General features: G+C 34.1%; 1 long non-coding RNA gene across 7 annotated transcripts; it reads left to right on the top strand.

The window, feature by feature from the left end:
• The first annotated feature begins 639 nt into the window (after positions 1 to 639).
• Positions 640 to 7,714, top strand: LOC110625064. Of its 7 annotated transcripts, XR_006352351.1 has the most exons (5): positions 647 to 967; positions 1,071 to 1,430; positions 4,249 to 4,532; positions 5,742 to 5,807; positions 6,256 to 7,714. It is a non-coding gene; the product is annotated as an uncharacterized LOC110625064 (long non-coding RNA). The 7 variants fall into 7 exon arrangements; XR_006352345.1 differs by having other exon boundaries at positions 640 to 967; positions 4,249 to 6,774; positions 6,888 to 7,714; XR_006352347.1 differs by having other exon boundaries at positions 641 to 967; positions 4,249 to 6,560; positions 6,639 to 7,714.
• The last annotated feature ends 921 nt before the right edge of the window (positions 7,715 to 8,635 follow it).

Genomic DNA, 8,635 nt, shown 5'->3' with positions numbered 1-8,635 from the left:
GGAGAGAAAACCTCCTATGCCTCCTAAATTGGATATGACTACAATTTAAGATATAATTAAATGGTCTTTTTTTCACGGGTTGTAATGGGTTGGATGGGTTTTGCTCGATTTCTATTATCATGAGATTTGTCACTTCCACCATTTAATCTATTTTGGTCAATAGAGTCCTATTATCTAGACTTGTGGTATTTGATAAGGGGATGGATTTGACAACACAATGGTAAATAGTATGGGGAGTTCAAGCTGCTCGTTTAGAGAAGTGTGATGATAAGTCGGCATGTAGTTACATAGCAAGAAGTTTATGGAATCATTTATTAAAATTCTTATACAAATCTAATTATACTTAACGGAAATATTTTTTATTTGATAAAATACTTGAGAAATATATTTATTATTTGAAAGTTGTAGATTTTTTTTGAGATTTTTCAAATCAATTAAGAATAATGTGAGCATTTTATATTTTATTAATAATAATTTTAATGGAAGAATTTTGAATTTAAATGATCGTAAAAATTAAAATTTTTAATTTTAAAAATAAAAACATCAATCTATTAACTACGTTAAACTTTTATAAAATATAAAAATATTTTAATTTGTTAATTTAGAAATATGTAGCAAGTAAATTTCTTAAAAAGTGGAGACCTAAAAGTATTTCTTGTTTTTTAGCGAAAATGAACTTGAATTTGGAATCGAGGAGGGATGTAAACGACGTCGTTACAGGTAGTGGATGAAAGTTCAAGCGCTGCCGTCGACGGTGAAGATGAAGAAGACGATGACAACCCGATAGCCTGAAGAAGAAATCCCAATTTGCCCAGAAATTCGTTTGTTTGTCGACTGGAACCAAGAAAAGGAAAGATGGAAAACGAAAAATGCTACCCAGGGAAATCTTGAGGAAATCCACACCCACTGCCATCACGATGACGACTCCGGCTTGACGGTTCAAGATCTAGTGGGCATTGCTCGCCAGGTTATTTCACTGTTCTTCTTTGCTTGGATCAAATGAATTTGATTAATATTGTTCAATTGTTGAAATTGGATAGCATTTGGCTTATGTATAACAAATTCTACAGAAAATGAAGCGCAAAGACAACGTGAACTTCTCTTATAACGATTTGAAGTGTCTTTGGTTCCTCTTTATAATGAGCAGCGATCATCCAGTTGTGTAACCACTGCTTCTTGTGCTTCAACAGTGAATTTGACGAGTGAACAAAGCTTCATCAATATCGGCCGTACAAGGGGATCCTGCTCGGGACATGCTTGACCTGTTCTTGGTTCCGTTCTCAAGAAACTGCCGCTCGAGGAGGGAAAGAAAAGTGGTTTCTCGTTAAGGATGTGAATTTGGTCTATGAGTTGATAAGGCGAAGTCTCAATGATTTGGAGAAGAAATAGTTCCCCTGATGATGAAGAAGAAGAGCAGTCTCAAAGGCAAGGTATCCTTGTTAATTTGATTGAAATATGATCTCCAAACTTCTTTAGAGACCCAGAAATTCTAGCTCTTACGACAAATTTTTCATCAACCAAATATCATTTGTACACTTTTTTATCGTCACATCTGCACCATAGTCACACTTCCCTAGGTGCTTATTTCTGCTTCAGCATCTTGGTTTTATCAATGTATTCATGGACATAATTTAGGAGTGTAAGAGTGCCCTGAACTGTTTTCATGTGCAAAATCTGGGACCAATAAATGGGCACATTTCTGTTCATAATTTCTTTTATTGAATAGAGCACTTCAATGGACTGGATATTTGGCAGAGCTGGCCTCTTTGCTTTATGCCCTTTTCATTAACTTTTCTATCTCCTGGTATGTTTTCCTTGTCTGTAGGTGAAATTGAAATTTCTTAATTTTTTTTTATTCTTTAAAATCCGCAACTCATATCCCGTTTTCTGTTGTTTGTTTTCTATAAAGTGATTCCTCCTCTTTTTGTTTTTTTTTTTTTTAAACTTTTTATGTGAAACATTGCTTAATACAACAGTAACTTGCAAATTTGATTTCATTGACACAAAAGAGACCATATCCTTTTAATTCATTATCCTAGCAATTTGCAAACACCTAAAAGGCAGAATTGTGTTTGTGCCAATGATGAAAATCTCTCAGTAAACAGAACTCAGATGGAAAATTTCATGTTGTTTCTTGCCCACTAAAATCATTCCCACAAAATCAAGATAGGAAATCCATTCTCACAGAGATCACTACCTCCCTTTTGTCAAATCAAAATCTACAAATTTATGACCCTTTCCTCACTCTCCAAAGAAAAAGAAAATACCTAGCTTCTACAATCACCTAGTATCTTAAATAGATAACCCAGACAGTTGTATGAGGAGAAACTACAAATTTCGTTGGTGTTCTTAGTGAAATAGTGCGTTAGATGAGAGAGAAATTAATGACAGAGATGAAAATAGATAGTGTTAAAAGAAATTGCCATTTGTATCTAGTGAAATTTGGTCTAAGAAGGTACCATGTTCACTATTGGTTGTGAGATCCTAAAGTAGACAATAAAGAGGTGAGAGAGAAAAATTTGAAGGGAGAGGAGGGAAGAGTATTTCATTCAAGAAGGAAAAGTGGGGGAGGGTGACATTTTCTTTTGGGGTTGGTGGTGTGGGTGGGGTCCTCTTGTGGGGTTGGGCTGCTGTTTTTTCTGGAGGTGCTTTCTGCAGTTATGTTGGTTTGGGTATGGGTTTTAGTTTTGTTTGGAGGCTTGGTGCATTTGTTTTTATTGGGGCTAGTAGGGTTGAGTTGTATAGCTGGTTTGGTCCTTGCTTTGGTGTGTTATTGGTTGTACAGTGGTTCTGTTCTTGTCAATAAAAATTTCTTTATTGACCAAAAAAAATTTGGGGTGAGGGCGGTTGGGAACTGGCACTAATAAAATTAGTTTTATGAGAAATGAGAAAAAAAGAGAGAGGGGAAGGGGGTGTGTGCGGAGTCTTTAACTTTCTCCAAAGGGAAAGGATAGGTGAAACTTCAAGGGTACTGATTGGATCCTGGAATGTTAACTTATTTCAATGCTCAAACATGATATGTTATCTTATCATATGAAAATAATTACAAAAAATTAAGATGTAATCCCTTGAGCAAATGTAACACTATATATTACTTTGATGGTACTTTGGGCCCATATCATAAGCTGCATGATCTTTTTGCTAGCTCGTTCTCTATGATAATGTCCTGTTATCGTCACTTAGAGATATTAGGAGACTCTCAAGAGATTTATTGTACTTAGCGCAGAGTAGTGACATTTGGTTCAAAGATAGATTTGAGGGTCTAGCTATTTTCTTATCTTTATAATGACACTTGAACAAACATTATAATGTAAGGTTATCTTTCATGAACTTGCATGCTCTCAGTAATTTGTCCTATATCATTGCTAGTGTGAAATGGGGGCTGTAGTGTTGGTATATTGTTAAGAGTTTTTTCATTTTAGCAGTGTAATTGATGGAAATAACCTGGAGGTTTGCAAAAATCAAGTTTATAAGATGTGTAATTTGGAATAATAACATGGACTTAATGCCAGTATTAGTAGGGATTTGGGACATCATAGATTCCTTACTAGCCATTGGCAAACAATATAGAAAGAAACAGTGAATAAGTGTCATTTGATTACATTTAATTTACTAGGTTAGCAGATCTCTTAGGCTCCGGTTGAGATTGTAATTTGCAGCCACTGTTTTTGAAAAATGCTATTTAATTGTTTTGGAGTTCTTACCTCTCAATTGCGTCAAACTTAATTGCAAACCAATTTTTAATACCATCTAACTTACATACGTAATGAATTTGTTTCCTCAACAACAGTCCACTCACAATAGTGCTACTATGAATTTATATTTAGTGGAATGGCATTGCAATTATGATAACAAATGTAATGGCTGAAATGTTTGATTCTTCATAACTGTTGTTAAATTGTTCTTTTTGAGTAATATGGATTTGGAAAAACCTAGTACTAATAGGAGGAGTTAATAAACTATAGGTAATCATATCATCTAGATATTTTAGTAGAGCAGCTGCATGATCATGTGATTTTAGTCAATGCACATCCAACTTCGCTCTCGAACAACATCCATTTTCAATCCCAAATCATTCCACATTATGGAACCCCAGTTTCCTACTTGTTAATCTTAAAAATTGTCAATTTTTCTATCTTCATCTACAACAAATAAATGCATAGGATCAATCTTAAGCTACCACTATGCTGAACTTTTATTGAAAGGTTGAAATTTTTCAAAAGAATTTGGAGCTTTTTCTTAACACAGGTCTTGAAGCCAGATTTCAAAGCTCATGTAAATGGTACAAACAACGGAAATCACCAAGGTGAGGAAGTTCTCAGCTGTTGTGCTACACAAGGAATCTGTTGAAAATTGGCCATTGTTCTGGAGATGCCATCTTCAAAACCATTCCTAGTTTCACCCCAGTAATTTCTTCAAAATGTGCAACAGTTTGACTCCTACTCTTTCACTGGAGCAAGTTTTAATTGTTTCTGGTGCTGTGCTAGCAGCTGAGAGTGAAGAAGTGTCAAAATGCCTGCTTGTCCATCCAGGTAATGCTGTATAACTGAGACACGGCAGGCTCTACAGACTTCATAAATAGTTAGAGTTGCAAGTTTGGATGCTTTTGAAATACATGACTGTGGAAAGTTATCAATATTTAATCTTTGCACTAAGGTATATATTCCTAGACTGGCAGGAAGAATTCAAACAGTTTAAAGTCATTGAGAGGAAGCAGTTGCTTATTTTGATTGCTAAGCATGCATCGCCTAGCAGTTCTATTATATTCGGGACAAGAGAAACCTCATAATAATGAGAACCAATAATCAGATATGTCTTGAACCAGGTTAAGGAATGTGTGAGAAATGAAGCTTGGTGTGCGTTCAAGACAAGTACTCGACAACAGAAAGAATCTTTTTTTTTCAGATGATAAGTTGTCCATGTCTGCAATGAAGCTCTTGTGGGTTTGGCAGGATGGTTTTGTAATTAGAATTCTCCAATCACTCTTAATTTCTTTTTTTTATATAGCTTAATTTCTTTTGTTGTTATTATTATTTAATTGTTGATTCTCAAATAGTGGATGTTCTTTGGAGAACATGTTACTTTTCATTTTCTTAATTTGGTACACATGATGCCTTGAAACTGCATGTGATATCAGCAACCATAAAACATTATTGGGTCTGTTAGTAAACGCAATTCTTCGAGCAAGTAATTTATTTAGGGTAATCACATTATTTTATTGGCAAGCCCCTGTTCTCTCTCTCTGTGAAAGAATAAGGCTTTGAGCATCCAAACTACTTAATATTTTATTGCCTTATTATTTTAGTCTGTAAAGGTACCAATATTATTTTCTGTATGTCTCCTTCTGGAACAGTATCATGTAAGAGAACCTGCACACTTTTTGTTTAAGATATGTGGAATTAACCTATTATTTTATTCAAACAAATGGAGAACCAGAACAGATGGTTTTATGTCTACTACCACTATAAGACAAGATCTAAATACAACATATAATCATGCAGGGTATATCTATTAAACCTAGTAGTTCTTTTTCTTTTTTTTTTCTTCCCTTATTGAATCAATGTATACATATTCCTCTTCGATGACTTCTAGTAGAATAAAATTCTTCTAATTTTGATTTGAATCAATAGTATAATGACCTTGTATTCTCATGTGTTTTCCCCCTGCATAGCTGAACTATGCATGGTCAAAACTTATGCCTTAGATCTAATTTCTTTTCTTTGGTTTATTTTCACATTCAGCTGTGGAGCATGTGCTGGGACTATTAGTGTTATCTATGCTTAGCAGACATGCCCAACCTTTCTGTGGTTAGTTTCTGATCTGATGTGTATTTTGAAGTAGAAATCTTGGAAGGCCTATTTTATGGCCAGTTCTCATGACATCCTCTTGCACTTGTCTTCTGTACTCTCCAAATGTGAAGTTTCTATATATTGAAGGCTCTTTGCAACTCCCTATCAAGAAGTCATAAGAAGGGCATAGAAAGTATGCCAATGAGCATCTCTCCTTATTTCTGTTGGCCATCACCTTGTGCTCCACACTCTTGTAAATATCATTGCTCCATGCCTGTCATCCACATTAAATCAAGAGCCTCATTGCAGTGTATATGTGTGCATTCATGCCCTTGCATATAAATCTTAATAACTCTTCCTCTGAAGCAAAGATTCTTTGAGCATGCTTTTATTAGCGATTGAAATGCAAGTTAATTTTATACCTGGAAAAGATCTCCAATATTAACGATAAGGGCTTCTTGATTAGGTGTTACAGCTACCCATTTGGAATCCTTCATGAGTTGAAGTCCACCAACTTCATCTTGATAAAGAATTGTAAGAAAATCAGAGTCAGTGTGGGGCACTAGGCCAAAGATCTCCGGAGATACTGGACATGGTGGGTATCGATTCAACCGGAGAAAGCAATTGCTTTCATGACAAATGTCCTCAAACCCTCTCACTGGGTGACCCAAGTTTTCTACCAGGACCCCTGCAAGCAACTTGGCTAGCCTTGACATTGCCTCTGCAACTTCCATCATCACTTCCCTGTTGATTTACTACATTTTAGTACAAGTTCGTGGAAATAGATTAAATGCAATTTTTAAATCCTGGAATGACGTACTTGACATGATTTTTTATTCCTGCAAGCAGACAAATTGTGAAGGAAATTGCATTGGTAGAGAAAAGCTGGTACCTTAAAGAGGTAAATTCCCCATAGCAAGATTCTTCTGAAATTTTGGTGAGAGGAATGTGGAAAGCCTCAGACCAGGAGAACTGCTTCGGACAGGTAGCCTTTTCGGATCCCCATCTATATGAATTGTTCAGAAGTCCACAAGTAGCCTTCTTATGGAAGGGTGCTTGAAACAACTTCACTTGCTCTCTTCTCATATTCCGGAGTAGCTCAGGGCTTATACCATGGTTCACTACCTGGAAGAATCCCCACTCTGATGAGGCTCTGCAAATAGCTGTAGCACAAGCTACCCTCTCCATTTCATTGCCACTGTCGAGACCATTGAGGTCTATCAATGGAAGTTGGCATTCCTCCATGATTACTCCACTCTGGGGATCATTGTATTCCTCTGCAGCAGGAAATTTAGCAGAAAGTGCTCCATAAGAGGGCAAGAGAGGTGGGTTTGAGTCGATCATTGTTGATTAATGAGTGAGCTTTGCAGGTTCTAGTTACATAGTCATATATATATGCATATATATAATATATATATATATATATAGAGAGAGAGAGAGAGTAGGTGATTTTGGAGTGAGTGAGAGAGAGAGTCTGATTCCTAAGAGCACAAAGAGAAAAGAACAAGAGGGACAGCTCCCAAATGGCGACAGTTGTCAGAAGGAGAGCATTTGTCTGGAATTGTCTTGAGAGAGAGACCAGGTCTAACACTTAACACGGATTGCACTAAATTATTGATCAACTAAAATGCATAATAACCAGGACATCAAAAGGGATGGAATCCAACCTAACTTCCCTTTTTGACTTTTTTTCTTTTTTCACGGCATGAGTTTGAGAAGCTTTGATCAATGAGTAGGTTTCCCTGGCATTGCCTTTTGCTTTCCAAGTGTGAATGTAGATTTTACTTTGGACTTTGAGCATCAACTCTTAAAAATCTCTCTTTACCCTGAGTTTTTTCCTTTATTTATTTTTTTTTTTTGTGTGTGTTTTATCATATTCATGTTTATGTTGTAACTTAACGTGGTTTGGGATTGCCATTTGTCTCCATCCTGCTCGATTTGAACAGCATTTTTTATTTTGCATTGTCCCATTTTTTGTGGGCCGGAGGTTAGAAGATTAATCACCTTGAATTCGAGAAAATGGCTTTGATAATAATACATTATTATTATTTATTAAAAATTTAATTTATTTCATATATTTAATTATATAGACACTATAAATCTAATAAAAAAATTGTTGTATATTCTTAAAGTTTATGTTTAAAACTTTTATTTATAATTTATAAGTTACTTTAATAAATAACGTGTGTATCTTGGAAAAAGAAAAAAAAAAAAAACTATTCTTTGCTTTTAACTTTCTTGTCCTAGCACCAATTATTTCCGAAGCGGAAAAAGGGAAAGTGATCTAGGCCTCCATCCACCCCATAGCCAGATTTAGCCATGATAATTTTATGGACTATTTGGCTAAAAGTAAGATAATAAATTTATGATTTTTTATATTTATAATCTAAATTTTTAATTTTAAATTAAAAAGTCTCAAGAAATTATAAAAATTTATTATAATTGTAATAATTTTTTAAATTAATTTTAATCAAATTTAAATTAACTTATATAATATATTATATTAATTGAAATTAAATTTTAACTAAAAGTTTAGAATTTTAATTATATGAAATTTTTAAATTATATAATTGAAATACTTAAAAATTGAGGATTTTAAGTAATTAGGAATTTAAGATCTTAATCAAAATTTAATTTAAATTAATCAAATTATTTATATAGTAAGAATAATGACATGTGAGTTAATTTAAATTTAATTAAAATTAATTTAAAAAGTTACTACAAGTTTAAAAATTGGAGTTTTTAATTAAAATTACAAAGGTTTAGACTATAAAGTGAAAATTCATGAGAATTTTTAAAATTAATTGGCCTAATCTTATTTTTTTTGTCTTGATATGTAGGTTATT

Source organism: Manihot esculenta, chromosome 10 (genome assembly GCF_001659605.2).
Source record: "Manihot esculenta cultivar AM560-2 chromosome 10, M.esculenta_v8, whole genome shotgun sequence".
Lineage (NCBI taxonomy): Eukaryota > Viridiplantae > Streptophyta > Magnoliopsida > Malpighiales > Euphorbiaceae > Manihot > Manihot esculenta.
Note: the sequence above shows the minus strand (reverse complement) of the source record. Positions and strands in the feature narration are given on the sequence as shown.